The sequence below is a fragment of the Tachyglossus aculeatus genome, chromosome 1 (assembly GCF_015852505.1).
Source record: "Tachyglossus aculeatus isolate mTacAcu1 chromosome 1, mTacAcu1.pri, whole genome shotgun sequence".
Classification (NCBI taxonomy): Eukaryota; Metazoa; Chordata; class Mammalia; order Monotremata; family Tachyglossidae; genus Tachyglossus; species Tachyglossus aculeatus.
Window position 1 is genome coordinate 21,046,042 of NC_052066.1, and position 17,301 is coordinate 21,063,342.

The 17,301-nt window shown below is 44.6% G+C and overlaps 1 protein-coding gene and 1 pseudogene across 2 annotated transcripts in view; both read left to right on the top strand.

Moving 5' to 3' along the window:
• Positions 1 to 17,301, top strand: part of GLI2 (GLI family zinc finger 2) — a 384,400-nt gene that overhangs the window by 302,328 nt on the left and 64,771 nt on the right. The window lies entirely within an intron of this gene.
• Positions 5,844 to 5,965, top strand: LOC119937591 (annotated as a pseudogene).

A 17,301-nucleotide genomic window follows, 5' to 3' on the forward strand; every position in this document is an offset into this window, starting at 1 on the left:
TAAAGGGAATTTACAGTGGTTCCCCAGGCCACTCAACTTTGCCCAGCACACTTGTGTTTTCCAGTCTCTATGACTGGCACAAGTCAAGAGCTCTTCCACTAGAAAACAGGTAATGATTTATAGAAAGAAGAATATGTAGTAATGCAGCATGATAAGGGTAATAGATAATCAGCCATGTAATACAAGGATGTACGCACGCTGAGAGCTCTCTGGAGAACTGAGAGTGAGCACTTTGTCATCAGAGCCCTAAAATGGAATTTTCTTGTATTATGTTGCTCAATAGAAGTGATTTAACAACAACAGAAGCTCATTGACACAGTTCCCCCCTCCCCTACTCCCCAACATCTATAAGGTTGATAAGTTTCTGTTTGAAATGCTGTCTGTTTGCAGTCTATATTTCCTAAAAGCCATATATTTTATTGGTAGCCCGTCGAACTGACACTAATTCGACTTGGGATGTCACATCAATACTAATACAATTCTTTATGTTGGTTGCTTTTGCCGGGATTTTTCGGAAACCAATTAAGTTGATCGTTCAGTAGAGAGAGGCACGAAAGAACTAGAATAAAGTGTCTCACAGGTAGTCTTCCAACAGCATACCCTCAACCTCCAGGGTCTCCAAGAAATTAGGCAGGAGACTCCAAATAAATTTAGTAAATTTTACCTGAGTTCCCTATTTTGTTAGGCTCTAGGCTTTCGTCTTTCTGGATGAAAGCTGCAAGCGGTCATTTGAAAGTGGCTTGGTCTCTTGGAAGGAGCACGTGCCTGGGACTCAGAGGGCCTGAGTTCAAATCCTGACTCTGCCACTTGCCTGCTGCGTGACCTCGGGAAAGACACTTACCTTCTCTGTGCCTCAGTTTCCTCATCTGAAAAAGGGGATTAAATACCTGTCCTCCAACTTCTTAGTCTTTGAGCCTCATATGGGAAAGAGATTGTGTCTGGTATGATTATCTGGTATCAGGAGCAACATGGCCTAGTGGCAAGAGCATATAGCTTTAATTCTGTTTGTTCTGACTATTTTGACACCTGTCTACATGTTTTGTTTTGTTGTTTGTCTCCCCCTTCTAGACTGTGAGCCTGTTTTTGGATAGGGACCGTCTCTATATGTTGCCGACTTGTACTTCCCAAGTGCTTAGTACACTGCACACAGTACTCTGCACACAGTAAGCACTCAATAAATATGATTGAATGAATGAATGAATGAATGAAGAGCCTGGGCTTGGGAATCAGAGGATGTGGGTTCTAAACCCGGCTCAGCCACCTGTCTGCTGTTTGACCTTGGGCAAGACACTTAACTTCTCTGTGCCTCAGTTACCTCATCTGTAAAATGGGGATGAAGACCGTAAGGCCCATGTGGGACAACCTGATCACCTTGTATCTACCCCAGTGCTTGGCACATAGTAAGCGCTTAACAAATACCACTATTATTATTATCTACTCCAGTGCTTAGTAATAAAAATAATAAAAATAATGGTATTTGTTAAGCATTCATTTATTTTCACTCAATCGCATTTATTGAGTGCTTCCTGTGTGCAAAGCACTATACTAACTGCTTGAGAGAGTACAATATAGCCATAAACAGACACATTCCCTATCCAAAATGAACTTACAGTCCAGAGATCAGCTTACAATCTAGAGCTTACAGTCTAAGCGTTTACTACGTGCCAACCCCTGGAATAGATTCAAAGTAACCAGGTTCTACATGGGGCCCATAGTCTAAGTAGGAGGAAGAACAGGTATTGAATCCCCATTTTGCAGCTGAGAGAACTGAGGCACAGAGATGTGACATGACTTGCCCAAGGTCGCAAGGTAGAGAGGGACCTGGGTTCTAATTCCAGGTCCACCACGTGAGTGCTGTGTGACTGGGGGCAAGTTACTTAACTTCTCTGTGCCTTAGTTACCCCAATCTGTAAAATGGGAATTAAGATTGTGAGCCTTATATGGAATAGAGACTGTTCATTCATTCAATCGTATTTATTGAGCGCTTAGTGTGTGTAGAGCACTGTACTAAGCACTGGGGAAGTACAAATCAGCAACATATAGAGATGGTACCTACCCAACAACGGGACTGTGTCCAATCTGATTACCTTGTATCTAACCCAGTGTTTACAAGAGAAGCAGCATGGCTCAGTGGAAAGAGCCCAGGCTTGGGAGCCAGAGGTCATGGGTTCTAATCCCAGCTCTGCCACATGTCTGCTGTGTGACCGTGGGCAAGTCACTTAACTTCTCTGAGCCTCAGTTCCCTCATCTGTAAAATGGGGATTAAGACTGTGAGCCCCACGTGGGACAACCTGGTCACCTTGTAATAATAATAACAATAATGATGGCATTTATTAAGTGCTTACTATGGGCAAAGCACTGTTCTAAGCGCTGGGAAGGTTACAAGGTGTATCCCCCCCAGTGCTTAGAACCGTGCTTTGCACATAGTAAACGTTTAACAAATGTCATCATCATCATTATTATTGTTAGTTCAATGCCTGACACATAGTATGCACTTAACAAATACCATTGATTTTTAAAAAAATCAGAACCCGTGTCTGTGCTCATTTTGCTAGGCCATACTGCTTCGCTGCTGCTTAGCAGAGTGTTTTATACAGTGGACAGAGCACAGGCCTGGGAGTTAAAAGGACCCAGGTTCTAATCCTGGCTCTGAGAATTGCTTGTAGTGTGACCTTGGGGACACCTTCTCTGTGCCTTAGTTACCTCCTCTGTTAAATGGGGATACCTGTTTTCCCCTTTCCATAGTCCTTGAGCCCCACGTGGGTCAGGGATTGTATCCAAGCTTATTACCTTGTATCTACCTCAGGGTTTAGTTCAATGCCTTGCACATAGTGAGCACTTAACAAATATCATTATTATTATTATAAGTGTTCTTTAGAGCACATTGGGCAGTCTTTATATTAATAATAATGGCATTTGTTAAACTCTTACTATGTGCCGAGAACTGTTCTAAGTTCGAGGGCGGGGGGGAGTACAAGGCAATGAGGTTGTCCCACATGGGGCTCACCGTCTTAATCCCCAGTTTACAGATGAGGTAACTGAGGCACAGAGAAGTGAAGTGACTTGCCCAAAGTCACACGGCTGACAAGTGGCAGACTCTCAAGCCCATGCTCTTTCCACTGAGCCAGGCTGCTTCTCTAAGTCTTCTGGCTTTGTGGTATCCTTGTTTATTAAAATAATAATAATTAAAAAATTGTATTGGCTAGCTTATTATGTGCCAGGCACTGTACTAAGTACTGGGTAGGAGAGTACAGTATAACACAGTTGGCAGACATTCATTCATTCATTCATTCATTCAATCGAATTTATTGAGCACCTACTGTGTGCAGAACACTGTACTAAGCACTTGGGAAGTATGAGTCGGCAACAGATAGAGACTGTCCCTACCCAACAACAGTCTCAGAGTCTAGAAGGGGGAGACAGACAACAAAACAAAACTGAACCAGCGCTTAGAACAGTGCTTTGCACACAGTAAGCGCTTAATAAATGCCGTCATCATCATCATCATCATCATGTTAACTACCCATCACGAGCTCATAGTCTAGAAGAAGCTCAAGAAGCTCACATTCTTATCCTCATTTTACAGATGAAGTAACTGAGGCACAGAGAACTTATGTGACTTGCCCAAGGTCACCCTGCCAACAGGTGGCAGAGCCGGAATTAGAACCCAGGTCCTCCCGACTCGGCTCAGTGGCTGCGCTCATGGGCTTTAAGACCCCAACTGGGGACCAGGTTTGGGTTCTGGCAGAAACCCAGCCCTGTTTTTACAATCCCTGCTTTTCCTTACCTTTCCCAGCGGGAGGACTTACCCCTGCAGGAACTGGGAACTAGATCACCTCAGGAGACTTTAAAGCAGTCGAATATTGCCCCCTTCTACCCATCCTGGCTACTCTCCCACTACATCCTAGCCTGTGCACTTTGCTCCTGTAATGCTAAGCTTCTCACTGTACCTCCACCTGGTCTCTCGCGCCGCCCCACCTGTGTGGTGCCTCTGGCCTGGAATACCCTCCCCCCTCATATCCGACAAACAATCATTCTCCTCCCCGTCTGAAGCCTTTTTGAAGGAACATCATCTCCAAAAGGGCTTCCCTGAGCAAGCCCACTTTTCATTTTCTTCAACTCCCTGTTGCATCACCCTGACTTGCTCTCTTCATTAATTCCTCCCTCCCAGCCCCACACTTACCTACATACCTGTAGGTAATGTATTTATTTATATCAATGCCTGTCTCCCCCTCTAGGTTGTAAGCTCATTCTTGGCTGGGAATAATAATAATAATTATGATGATATTTGTTAAGCACTTACTATGTGCAAAGCACTGTTCTAAGTGCTGGGGCGATACAAGGTGATCAGGTTGTCCCACGTGGGGCTTACAGTCTTAATCCCCATTTTACAGATGAGGGAACTGAGGCACGGAGAAGTTAAGTGACTTGTCCAGAGTCACACAGCTGACAATTTGCAGAGCCAGGATTTGAACCCCTGACCTGTGTTGTATTGTTAAATTGTACATACCTGACTGCTGTGTGGCCTTGAGCAAGCCGCTTAACTTCTCTGTGCCTCAGTTACCTCATCTGTAAAATGGGGATTAAAACTGTGAGCCCCAAGTGGGTCAACATGAATACCCTGAATCTACCCCAGTGCTTAGAACAGTGCTGGGCACACAGTAAGCACTTAACAAATACCATGATAATGATAATAATAATAATAATGATAATAATGATAAACTGTAACTTTCCCAGGCATGTCAGAGTAACCGTTTGCCAAGAGACCAGGTGCCATACATAAATGGATTACTTTGGATTAAAAATCCTAGTGCTGGGTAAGACAGCAACCTTGTCCTACCCAAAGAACTACATGAAAGGTTAGGATCATTTTACCGCGGGAAGTATTTAACATTTTACACTTGCTTTAGCTAGTCAACAGCCTGCTCTGTGCAGAACGCAGCACAGGGGAGTTATGAAAGGAGAGTATAATGTGGTCCATGCCTTCGAGCAGTTTACAAGAGGTGGGACAGATATAAATACACAGAAACACAACAAAGCAAAAATGGTAGCGGCATAAAACATAATAGATCTGTAAAAGCCCATGCAACAGACTCAGACACGCATGTAATTTTCTGGGGCACAACAGAGGAGTTTGGTATAGTTGAAGGAACAGAATGATGAGCCGTCCAATTAGAAGGTGTCTCCAAGGCCTCTTTTTCCCTCCCCATCTCTCTCTCTCTCTCACATTGAGCCCATGTTTTAGACTGTGAGCCCACTATTGGGTAGGGACTGTCTCTATATGTTCCCAACTTGTACTTCCCAAGCGCTTAGTACAGTGCTCTGCACACAGTAAGCGCTCAATAAATACGATTGATGATGATGATGATTGTTGGGTAGGAATTGTCTCTGTCTGTTGCCGAATTGTACTTTCCAAGCACGTAGTACACAGTACTACAAGCACACAGTAAGCGCTCAATAAATACGATTGAATGAATGAATGAATCACCTTTTTTATGGTATTTGTTATGCACTTGCTATGTGCCAGGCACTCTTCTAAATGCTCGTGGAGATACAAGGAAATCAGATAGGGCACAGTCCATGTTCCACAAGGGGCTCACCATCTTAATGTCCATATTACAGATGAAGTAATCGAGGCACACAGAAGTTAAGTGACTTGCTCAAGGTCAACCAGCAGACAAGTGGCAGAGCTGGAACTAATGATTGGCACATAGTGAGCACTCAGCAAGTACCATAATTATTAAAACCCAGGTCCTTCTGACACCAGGCCCATTCTCTATCCACTAGGCCACACTGCTTTCTCCTCCTCTCCCTATCTCTCTCCCCTTTTTTCCCATCTCTCCATACTCTGGTTTCTCTTCATATTGTAAAAATCTTTCGCCTTTTACTAAAGATTTCCGTGGAGAGAAACAATTATGAGTTGGCAACTAATTTTTTGAGGCCTCGTTCTACTTTTTTTAGAGAAGCAGCATGGCTCAGTGGAAAGAGCACGGGCTTTGGAGTCAGAGGTCAAGGGTTCAAATCCCGGCTCTGCCAATTACCAGCTGTGTGACTTTGGGCAAGTCACTTAATTTCTCTGTGCCTCGGTTCCCTCATCTGTAAAATGGGGGTTAAGGCTGTGAGCCCCCGGTGGGACAACCTGATCACCATGTAACTTCCCCAGCACTTAGAACAGTGCTTTGCACATAGTAAGTGCTTAATAAATGCTATCATTATTATTATTAGTATTATTATTCTCCCTCCATCTTTTCCTCTCTCACTCCACCTCACCAACCCAAATTTCTCCCTTATATGAGCAAATCATACAAGCAGCTGCTGAATAAAGGCAGCCTTCTAGACTGTGAGCCCGCTGTTGGGTAGGAACCATCTCTATATGTTGCCAACTTGTACTTCCCAAGCGCTTAGTACAGTGCTCTGCACACAGGAAGCACCCAATAAATACCATTGAATGAATGAATGATTATTTTTTCTTTGCCTCACCGTCTCCAGATGAGTTGTATTTAGGCCTGAATACTTTATTCTTTGTTAAGAGGGGATTCCACACCAGCCAGAAATTAGGGGTATAAAAAGTATCCCACTTCCTTTAAGGGTCTTCCATACAGGAGCTGCAGCTGGAAGCTCCACTGCTCTTCTATTTTGATGGGATTGCCCTGACTTGATGAATTGCCTTGAACAATTCTGTGACTCAAGTTGCCTGTCTGGAAAATGGGACTAATTATGCCTATCTCCGGGGAGTGGTAAAGAACCTTAATTAACCCTTGCAAAGCCTTTTGATCTCCTCAGATGAAGGGCCATCTCTGATTGCATAGTGCTATCATTATTTCTCAATTTTCTGGCTTTTGTGGGTAAGGTGAGACTAATATCATTGGTATGGCACCGTTTAATTACTGATATTTATCTGGAGGTAAGGATAATCTTGGTTTGATTTGAGTGCTGGTCTTTTGCCTGAAAATAAATCAGCCTTTGGCAGTTGACTCTCCATGTTTGTCCTGGAAAATAGCAGTACCCTCAGCTATTTTCCCTCTCCGTAATTTATTTTAATGTTTGTCTCCCCTCTAAATTGTAAGCTTTTTGTGAATAGGGATTTGTGTCTACCAACTCTGTTCATAATAATAATAATAGTAATGATAGTTGTGGGATTTGTCAAGCACTTGCTATGTGCCAGGCACTGTTTGAAGCACTGGGGTAGATACAAGATAATCAGATTGGACAGAGTTAAGGGCCCACAGCCTTAATCCCCATTTTACAAATGAGGGAACTGAGGCACGGAGAAGATATACTCTCCCAAGTGCTTAGTACAATGCTCTGCACACAGTAGGCACTCAGCAAATCAATCAATCAATCAATCGTATTTATTGAGCGCTTACTATGTGCAGAGCACTGTACTAAGTGCTTGGGAAGTACAAATTGGCATCACATAGAGACAGTCCCTACCCAACAGTGGGCTCACAGTCTAAAAGGGGGAGACAGAGAACAGAACCAAACATACCAACAAAATAAAATAAGTAGGATAGAAATGTACAAGTAAAATAAATAAATAAATAAATAAATAGAGTAATAAATATGTACAACCATATATACATATATACAGGTGCTGTGGGGAAGGGAAGGAGGTAAGACGGGGGGATGGAGAGGGGGGACGAGGGGAGAGGAAAGAAGGGGCTCAGTCTGGGAAGGCCTCCTGGAGGAGGTGAGCTCTCAGCAGGGCCTTGAAGGGAGGAAGAGAGCTAGCTTGGCGGATGGGCAGAGGGAGGGCATTCCAGGCCCGGGGGATGACGTGGGCCGGGGGTCGATGGCGGGACAGGCGAGAGCGAGGTACAGTGAGGAGATTAGTGGTGGAGGAGCGGAGGGTGCGGGCTGGGCAGTAGAAGGAGAGAAGGGAGGTGAGGTAGGAGGGGGCGAGGTGATGGAGAGCCTTGAAGCCCAGGGTGAGGAGTTTCTGCTTGATGCGCAGATTGATCGGTAGCCATTGGAGGTTTTTGAGGAGGGGAGTAATATGTCCAGAGCGTTTCTGGACAAAGATAATCCGGGCAGCAGCATGAAGTATGGATTGAAGTGGAGAGAGACACGAGGATGGGAGATCAGAGAGAAGGCTAGTGCAGTAGTCCAGACGGGATAGGATGAGAGCTTGAATGAGCAGGGTAGCAGTTTGGATGGAGAGGAAAGGGCGGATCTTGGCAATGTTGCGGAGCTGAGACCGGCAGGTTTTGGTGACGGCTTGGATGTGAGGGGTGAATGAGAGAGCGGAGTCGAGGATGACACCGAGGTTGCGGGCTTGTGAGACGGGAAGGATGGTAGTGCCGTCAACAGAGATGGGAAAGTTAGGGAGAGGACAAGGTTTGGGAGGGAAGACAAGGAGCTCAGTCTTCGACATGTTGAGCTTTAGGTGGCGGGCGGACATCCAGATGGAGATGTCCTGAAGGCAGGAGGAGATGCGAGCCTGGAGGGAGGGGGAGAGAGCAGGGGCAGAGATGTAGATCTGGGTGTCATCAGCGTAGAGATGATAGTTGAAGCCGTGGGAGCGAATGAGGTCACCAAGGGAGTGAGTGTAGATTGAGAACAGAAGGGGACCAAGCACTGAACCTTGGGGAACCCCCACAGTAAGAGGATGGGAGGGGGAGGAGGAGCCTGCAAAAGAGACTGAGAAAGAACGACCGGAGAGATAAGAGGAGAACCAGGAGAGGACGGAGTCAGTGAATCCAAGGTCAGATAACGTGTTGAGGAGAAGGGGGTGGTCCACAGTGTCAAAGGCAGCTGAGAGGTCGAGGAGGATTAGGACAGAGTATGAGCCGTTGGATTTGGCAAGCAGGAGGTCATTGGTGACCTTTGAGAGCGCAGTTTCCGTGGAATGAAGGGGACGGAAGCCAGACTGGAGGGGGTCGAGGAGAGAGTTGTTGTTGAGGAATTCTAGGCAGCGCGTGTAGACAACTCGTTCAAGGAGTTTGGAAAGGAATGGTAGGAGGGATATGGGACGATAACTAGAAGGTGAGGTGGGGTCAAGAGAGGGTTTTTTTAGGATGGGAGAGACATGGGCATGTTTGAAGGCAGAGGGGAAGGAACCAGTGGAGAGTGAGCGGTTGAAGATGGAAGTTAAGGAGGGGAGAAGGGATGGAGCGAGAGATTTCATAAGATGAGAGGGAATGGGGTCAGAAGCACAGGTGGCCGGAGTAGCACTTGAGAGGAGGGAGGAGATATCATCATTTGATTGACTGATTTATTTTCAGTCCTCAAATGTTTCTCCTTATTGGATGCCTCATGAGGAAAGAGGCAGAGCTACCATTTAGACCAGGATCCTGGAAGGAGTGAATCTGTCCCACTATCTTCCTCACTGTTCTTCTTAGTGGTGATGTGTGGGGTTTGGAGAGGGATGTGATGTCAGATTACTTTGGAAAAAATATTGCCTTTTTGTAGTTAAATGTCTGCTTGTGCATAAACCTTCATTATTTCGCCAATCAGAATTATGCAGAAACCATCCAACTTCTTTCTTTCTCTCACATCAAGCACAATGTCTAGCTCCAACCCCTTCCCTCCCCATTAACAGTAATGCAATGTATCTATCCGCCCTTTGGGCATAATTCATCAATCAATCAATCGTATTTATTGAGCGCTTACTGTGTGCAGAGCACTGTACTAAGCGCTTGGTAAGTACAAGTTGGCAACTCATAATTTAAGATCACCAACTGGCCAACCTCTGCCTCGCTTTTCCTTGCATGGAACACAGCTGTCAGTCTACCTCAGCATTGAAATTGTCTTCTAATACCCCGAGGATCCCCTCTCAGGGTCGCACATGGAAAGATTCCAGTCCTCTACCAGTCTTGACTATGGGAGGAAGAGTCAAGCAGAGGCCTACCCATTCCATTCCTAGCTTGGGCAGTGGCTAGCAAGTGGAAGACAAACTGCTACAAGTCAAAACTCACCCGTACTGGGCAGCAGCAGCATGGGAGAGAGTCGAGGGAGGAGATTCAAGTTTACTATGCAGAAGGAGGCAACGGTAAACCACTCCCGTATTTTTATTCATTCATTCAATCATATTTATTCAGCGCTTACTGTGTGCAGAGCACTGTACTAAGCACTTGGGAGGTACAAGTTGGCAACATATAGAGACGGTCCCTACCCAACATTCATTCAATCGTATTTATTGAGCACCTACTGTGTGCAGAGCACTGGACTAAGCGCTTGGGAAGTACCAGTTGGCAACATCTAGAGACGGTCCCTACACAACAGTGGGCTCACAGTCTAGAAGGGGGAGACAGAGAACAAAACATTCATTCATTCAATCGTATTTATTGAGCGCTTACCATGTGCAGAGCACTGTACTAAGCGCTTGGGAGGTACAAGTTGGCAACATATAGAGACGGTCCCTACCCAACATTCATTCATTCATCCAATCGAGTGCTTACTGTGTGCAGAGCACTGGACTAAGCGCTTGGGAAGTCCAAGTTGGCTACATATATAGAGACGGTCCCTACCCAACATTCATTCAATCGTATTTATTCAACAAAACTCTATGGATACACTACTAGAACGGTTGTAGATGGAGGCAGAACATTCTGGGAGAGATGTTTCTATGGCGTCGCTACGGGTCGGAGACGACTCGACGGCATAAGACAAGACAAGATCCCGAGGATCCAAATCAGAGCTGATGCTGATAAAATTCATTCATTCATTCAATCGTATTTAGTGAGCGCTTACTGTGTGCAGAGCACTGTACTAAGCGCTTGGAAAGTACAATTTGGCAACAGATAGAGACAATCTCTACCCAACAGTGGGCTCACAGTCTCAATTAGCATTATCCGTGGGATACCTGATAGCTTTCATCCAATTGCAAGGCAGGGAGGAAAGGGTGTTTTCCTCAAGACTGAGGTAGGGGCATGGCTGGTGGGGCCATTGGGGGTTAGTTGTCCTGTTTCCTCCATGAATGAATCTGGGCCCATATTTGAACCAGCACTGGGGACATAAATCATCGAGAGAAGCAGCTAGAAATGAGTACAAGACTTTTCTTTCTAGTTAGTCATTTATCAAGGGAAGTGGCGCATTAATATACAGATCTCCCTCGAGGTGTGAGTGTAACAGAGATGAATACCACTGTCAGATCTGGCCTGCTTCCTCCAGTAAAAGGAGTGGGAGAGTGTGGGAATCCAAGCAGTGGAATGGGAATAATTTTTAATTTGTTTATAGGCTGTTTGTATGTGTGTGGGTGTGTGTGTGGGGGGGTGTGTACTTTTCCCCTTTAGCAGCGTGTGTGTGTGTAGTTTTTTCCCCTATAGCTGTGTGTGTTTGCTTGTTTTTAGGCTTTTTTCTTCCTATATGTCCTGAGCAAGTTGGTGGGAGGCGTTCATTAGGCAGATTTTTCCAACCTTATTCTAAAAAGCACTTCATTTGTTGGACTTGTGGTAACTAAAGGCAGGGCCTTTCAGCAGAATGCTTGTCTGGTGTCTCTGCGGTCTTCAGAAAACCTTCTATCTTGCCACAAGATTCTGAAACATAGAGCGAGCCAAATAGGCCTAACTGAAGTCAGGCAATGAAACGTGGGGCTGTTTCTTTCCATCTGAAGGCTACAAGTGCCAAGTTTTCATTTTGAGCATGGAGGGTGAAATTGAGACAGGAATTTGAGGTGGTGGAGGTAGGGGAGTCTTCAAAGAACTAATAGGACAGAAATGTTGTGGGCAGGGAACACGTCTGTCAATTCTTTTATACTGTACTCTCCAAAGTGCTTAATGCAGCACTCTCTGCACAAAGTATGGACTCAGTAGGTACCACTGATCAATTGACTAATACAACTGTTGGAATCTTTTCAGGCCTGACTGGAAAGAACTGAAGGGAATCTGGCTCAGACACCATGGGGATAGTAACTGTCCCTGTGGGATGGACACCTACGATAATGTAATTTCTGTCAGCCCTTTTGTTTCTCCTCCACCAAAGCTTGGCCTAGTGGAAAGAGCACGGGCTTGCAAATCAGAGGTCATGGGTTCTAATCCCAGCCCCACCACTTGTGTGCTGTGTGACCTTGGGCAAGTTGCTTGACTTCTCTGTGCCTCAGTTGCCTCATCTGTAAAATGAGGATTGAGACTGTTAGCCCCATGTGGGACAGGGAATGTGTCCAACTTGATTACCTTGTATCTACCCAAGTGCTTAGAACAGTGCATGGCATGTACTAAGCACTTAAATACCATAATAACAATAGTATTGTTACTATTATTATTATTACTTCCTCCCACCTGTAATTTATTCTGGTGTCTGCCCCCCACACTAGATTGCAAACTCTCTGAGACTATACTCACCCAATACTTAGTTCACTGCTCTGCACAGAATAGCTGCTAAATAAATATTATTGAGGGATTGACTGATTGATTGATCAATTGATTGAAGACCCAGTCTGGGAGTCCCACTTTGCTTCTTGAAACAGAGTTAACAACCCTTAAGTTTTGTAGGAGGACAGCTTTCACGAGGGGTGCTGTGTTTTCCCCGCCATCCCCGCTCCCCCTCTAAATTTTGGTCTAATTCCCTTGTAAATCTATCCCTTTCCAAACCCCACAGCAGACAAACACAGTCTCTCAGCAGCAGTCTATGCCCAGTGTTCACTAGAGCTGAAAGGTGAAACAAGATCAAAAATAAAATGCAGACAAACGCTCTTTCTGAGACACCCAAGACTGCAGTTTCCATTCAGTCAGTCAACAGCGTTTGTGGGGGACTCACGGATAGATCATTGATTGAGCTAGGCACTGTGCACATCACAATGATAAACAAGGCAGGTTTCTTAATCCGGAAGAGCGTACAGCTAGAAGGAGGAGCTTGGACATCACACATACACAAACCTACATGTAAAATCAATTAATCAGTCAATGGTATTTATTGCACTCTTACTCTGTGCAGAGCACTGTACTAAAAACCTAGAATAATAATGACGGTATTTGTTAAGCACTTACTATGTGCAAAGCACTGTTCTAAGCACTGGGGGGGGGAACAAGGTGATCAGGTTGTCCCACGCAGGGCTCACAGTCTTATTCCCATTTTACAGATGAGGGAACTGAGGCACAGAGAAGTCAAGTGACCTGCCCAAAGTCACACAGCTGACAAGTGGTGGAGCAGGGAGTAGAACCCATGACCTCTGACTCCCAAGCTTGTGCTCTTTCCACTGAGCCATGCTGCTTCTCTAAAGTTTACTTTAGAAGAGTACAGTATGATAGAGTTGGTAACTTAATAATAATAATGTGGTACTTGTTAAACACTTACTATGTGCCAAGCACTGTTCTAAGCACTGGAGTAGAAACAAGTTAATCAGGTTGGACACAGTCCCTGCCCGACATGGGGCTCACAGTCTTGATCCTCATTTTACAGATGAGGTAACTGAGGCCTAGAGAAGTGAAGTGAACTGTAAGGTCACACTGCAGATATGTGTGGAGTCGAGATTAGATCTCAGGACCTTCTAACTCCCAGGCTCGTGCTCTATCCACTAAACAGCCCCCCAAAAGCTTAAAGTCTCAATCAATCAGTCATTTTTACGAGCGCTTTCTGTGTGCAGAGAATTGTATTAAGTGTTTGGGCGAATACAGTATAATAAGGTTGGTACGCATGTTCCCTGGCCCCAAAAGCTTACAGTCTATCAATCAATCAGTCCTTTTTATGAGCGTTTCTGTGTGTAGAGCACTGTAGTAAGTGCTAGGGAGAATACAGTACCGAGTTGGTACACACGTTCCCTGCCCACAGAGAGTTTACAGTCTATATTTATTCTATTTTGTTAATATGTTTTGTTTTGTTCTCTGTCTCCCCCTTCTAGACTGTGAGCCCACTGCTGGGTAGGGACTGTCTCTATATGTTGCCAACTTGTACTTCCCAAGCGCTTAGTACAGTGCTCTGCACACAGTAAGCGCTCAATAAATACGATTGAATGAATGAATATAGGGGGAGACAGACATTAAAATAAATTATGGATATGTGCATAAGCGTTGTGAGTCTGAGGGTGGGGTGAATAAATGGTGCAAATCTAAACGCAGAGGAGGGGGCAAGTGAAAGACATAATATGTAGTATCAATCTACAACATGTGTAATTTGCAGAGCTATACACAAGAGCTGGAGTAATCAGAGTTGTTGAAGTCAGTAGGGTGATTCTGGTATGGATCTTTGGAGCAATTAGGTTTTGTGTTTGGCTTCGGTCAAGGAAGCCAAAGCCCATATGTGAAAAAAGAGAATATTTTACTCCACGTGGTTACCTCCTGGAGCTGAAGCAAAGATTGGGCTCCTTAAACCTGGGCAAAATCTCACCTTTCCTTTTCTAGAACTGCTTTCAGTCAGAGGATGAGCTGGAAGAAGTCTGAACTTAACCACCTGCCAATAGGGACTTCACTCAGGGCTACCTCCCCAACCTTCCCTGCTGGGTTGCTCATCTCCCAACTACCTCTCGTCATTTCCACCCACGGCCCCAACATAATAATAACAATAGTAACGATAATTGTGACATTTGATAAGTGCTTACAGTGTTCCAAGCACTGTCCTAAGCGCAGGACTAGATACAAGATAATCAGGTCAGACAATCCCTGTCCCATAAGGGACTCACAGTCTAAGTAGAAGGGAGAACAGGTGTTTCGTTCCCCATTTTACAGATTGGGGAACTGAGGAATAGAGAAGTGAAGTGACTTGGCCAAGGTCATACAGCAGACCAGTGTTAGAGTGGGGATAGACTGTGAGCCCCCTTTTAGACTGTGAGCCCCCCTTTTAGACTGTGAGCCCACTGTTGGGTAGGGACTGTCTCTATGTGTTGCCAATTTGTACTTCCCAAGCGCTTAGTCAGTGCTCTGCACATAGTAAGTGCTCAATAAATACGATTGATTGATTGATTGATAGAACCCAGGTCTTCTGACTCTAAGGCCTGTGCTCTTTCCACTGATACATGCTTCCTGACTGAACCAACTGAACTTAAAGGCATTGCAGCTGGGTTTGATCAATTACCCTGGTGAATTTGGGAAATCCATACCAAGTTTCAAGCCTACTTCTCACTCATTTTGAGGCCTGAAAAATAGATAATTCATATGTAAAATTTTCTAGGAAACCATTCAAAATCCATCCAGCGCAAGCGAAAACTCAAGGGCTGATTCTCCAGAGGGCACATTCCAAATGTCTCACTCTTGATTTAGCATAGAACTCAGACTTCTCCTTTTCTTTCACAGTTTTCTTCAAGCCATTCATCACTTCGTTCTAATTATCCAAACTCTACCACTCCCTCAATCAAACCTCAGGTCTGTCTGTCCCTGGGGTCCCTTTCACCATGACTACTAACTCCAGTAAAAGAGATCTTGTCTACTGACTGAATTGTTCTCTCCAAGCAGCGTGGCTTAGTGGATAGAGTACAGGCCTGGGAATCACAGGGATGTGGGTTCTAATCCTGCCTCCGCCACGTGTCTTCTGTGTGACCCTGGGCAAGTCACTTCACTTCTCTGGGCCTCGGTTATCACATCTGTAAAATGGGGATTGAGACTGTGAGCCCCATGTGGGACAGGGACTGTGTCCAACCTGATTTGCTTATATATCCACCTCAGCGCTTTGTACAGTGCTTGGCACACAGCAAGCATTTAATAAATACCACAGTTATTATTACTTAATAGCTGTTCAAAAATACACTTCACTGATTTCTTAGCAGAATGGACAGACTATAGAATATTATACAGTGAAACAGAAGTGGTAACTCTTCTTCAAATCCCATTGGTTCTACCTTCACATCTCTAGAATCCACCCTATCGTCTCCATTCACACTGCTACCTTGTTGATCCAAACAGTCTCACCTTTATTATGTACATATCCATCTATATTTTAATATCTGACTCTCCATCTAGTCTATAAACTCCTTGTGGGCAGGGATCATGTCTACCCATTCAATTTTTTATACAATTTGTTAAGGGCCTTTTATGTACCAGGAATGGTACTTTGTGCTGGGTAGATACAAGCTGTCAATCACATGACTCACAGTCTTAATGCCCATTTTGCAGATGAGGTAACTGAGGCCCAGAGAAGTGAAGTGATTTGCCCAAGGTCATGCAGAAGACAAGCGGTGGAGCTGGGATTAGAACCCAGATCCTTCTAACTTCCAAACCCATGCTCTATCCATTAGACAACCTGCCACTCTATTGTATTCTCCCAAGTGCTACTACAGTGTTCTGAGCACAGTAAGCTCTCAAGAAATACCACTGTGAATTACTGTAGAATCTCAGAAATCCCTTTACCTAAACTACTTCATCTGTACAAAGGGATCAAATGTCTGATTGTCACTGTTATCTGGAAGTGCCAAAGGATAGGAAGGTTAATCCATTGTTTTTGCAACTCACAAAGTACCCCACCGATATCTTTCTGTCTGCAAAGGAAGCTTCCTAAACTTAACTCCACTATTCCTTGAAGAATTCCAGCCACTGCAATAACTAACTGCTGTGGATTTCAGCCTGTCATGTTTATCGCAATTGGCTTTGTGCCTATTAAGCAAGAGATTGCATGTCCATCAGGACAGAAACACTTGCTTGGCTCTTGCAAGTCCCTTAATTAGTCTGTAAGCTTCTTGAGGGCAGAAACCTATGCCTATTGCCCCAGTGCCCTCTCCCAAACTCTTAGAACAGTACTCGGCACATAGTAGATGCTTAATAATTACTCTTAATTCATTTAGAGCACTTGTGTATATTTGTACATATTTATCACTCTATTTTATTAATCATGTATATTTAGCTATAATTCTATTTATTCTGATGGTATTGACACCTGTTTACTTGTTCTGTTGTCTGTCTCCCCTTTCTAGACTGTGAGCCCATTGTTGGGTAGGGACCAACAATGGGGGCTTTGTTGAAGGCTTTGTTGAGACTGAATATCCCAGGGAAAGGACTGACTAGGAGTCCACTCTGCAGGTTTCCCAGGCTGGACCCCAAAGAGGGGAAAGGGGCAGGGACTAAGGGGATTAGAAGGAGTTGGTGTATCGGTAGGGCACTTAAATGTCTCTCAGAAATCAGTCCCATGCAATGGGTTGCAGTTTACAATCCCTGGAGCATTTTGTGAAACTTTGCTGAGCAGTTGCTAATTTGGGAGGAACTATGAAAATCTTTATGTCTGCCCTAGCCATCCTCAAACTACCAGAACAGACTCAGACATAGGAGTTTAGTATTCATGCAGAGAGAGCAAAGGAGGGAACAAATTGTACATATTTACTATTCTATTTATTTTATTTTGTTAATATGTGTTCTTTTGTTGTCTGTCTTCCCCTTCTAGACTGTGAGCCCACTGTTGGGTAGGGACCGTCTCTATATGTTACCAACTTGTAATTCCCAAGCG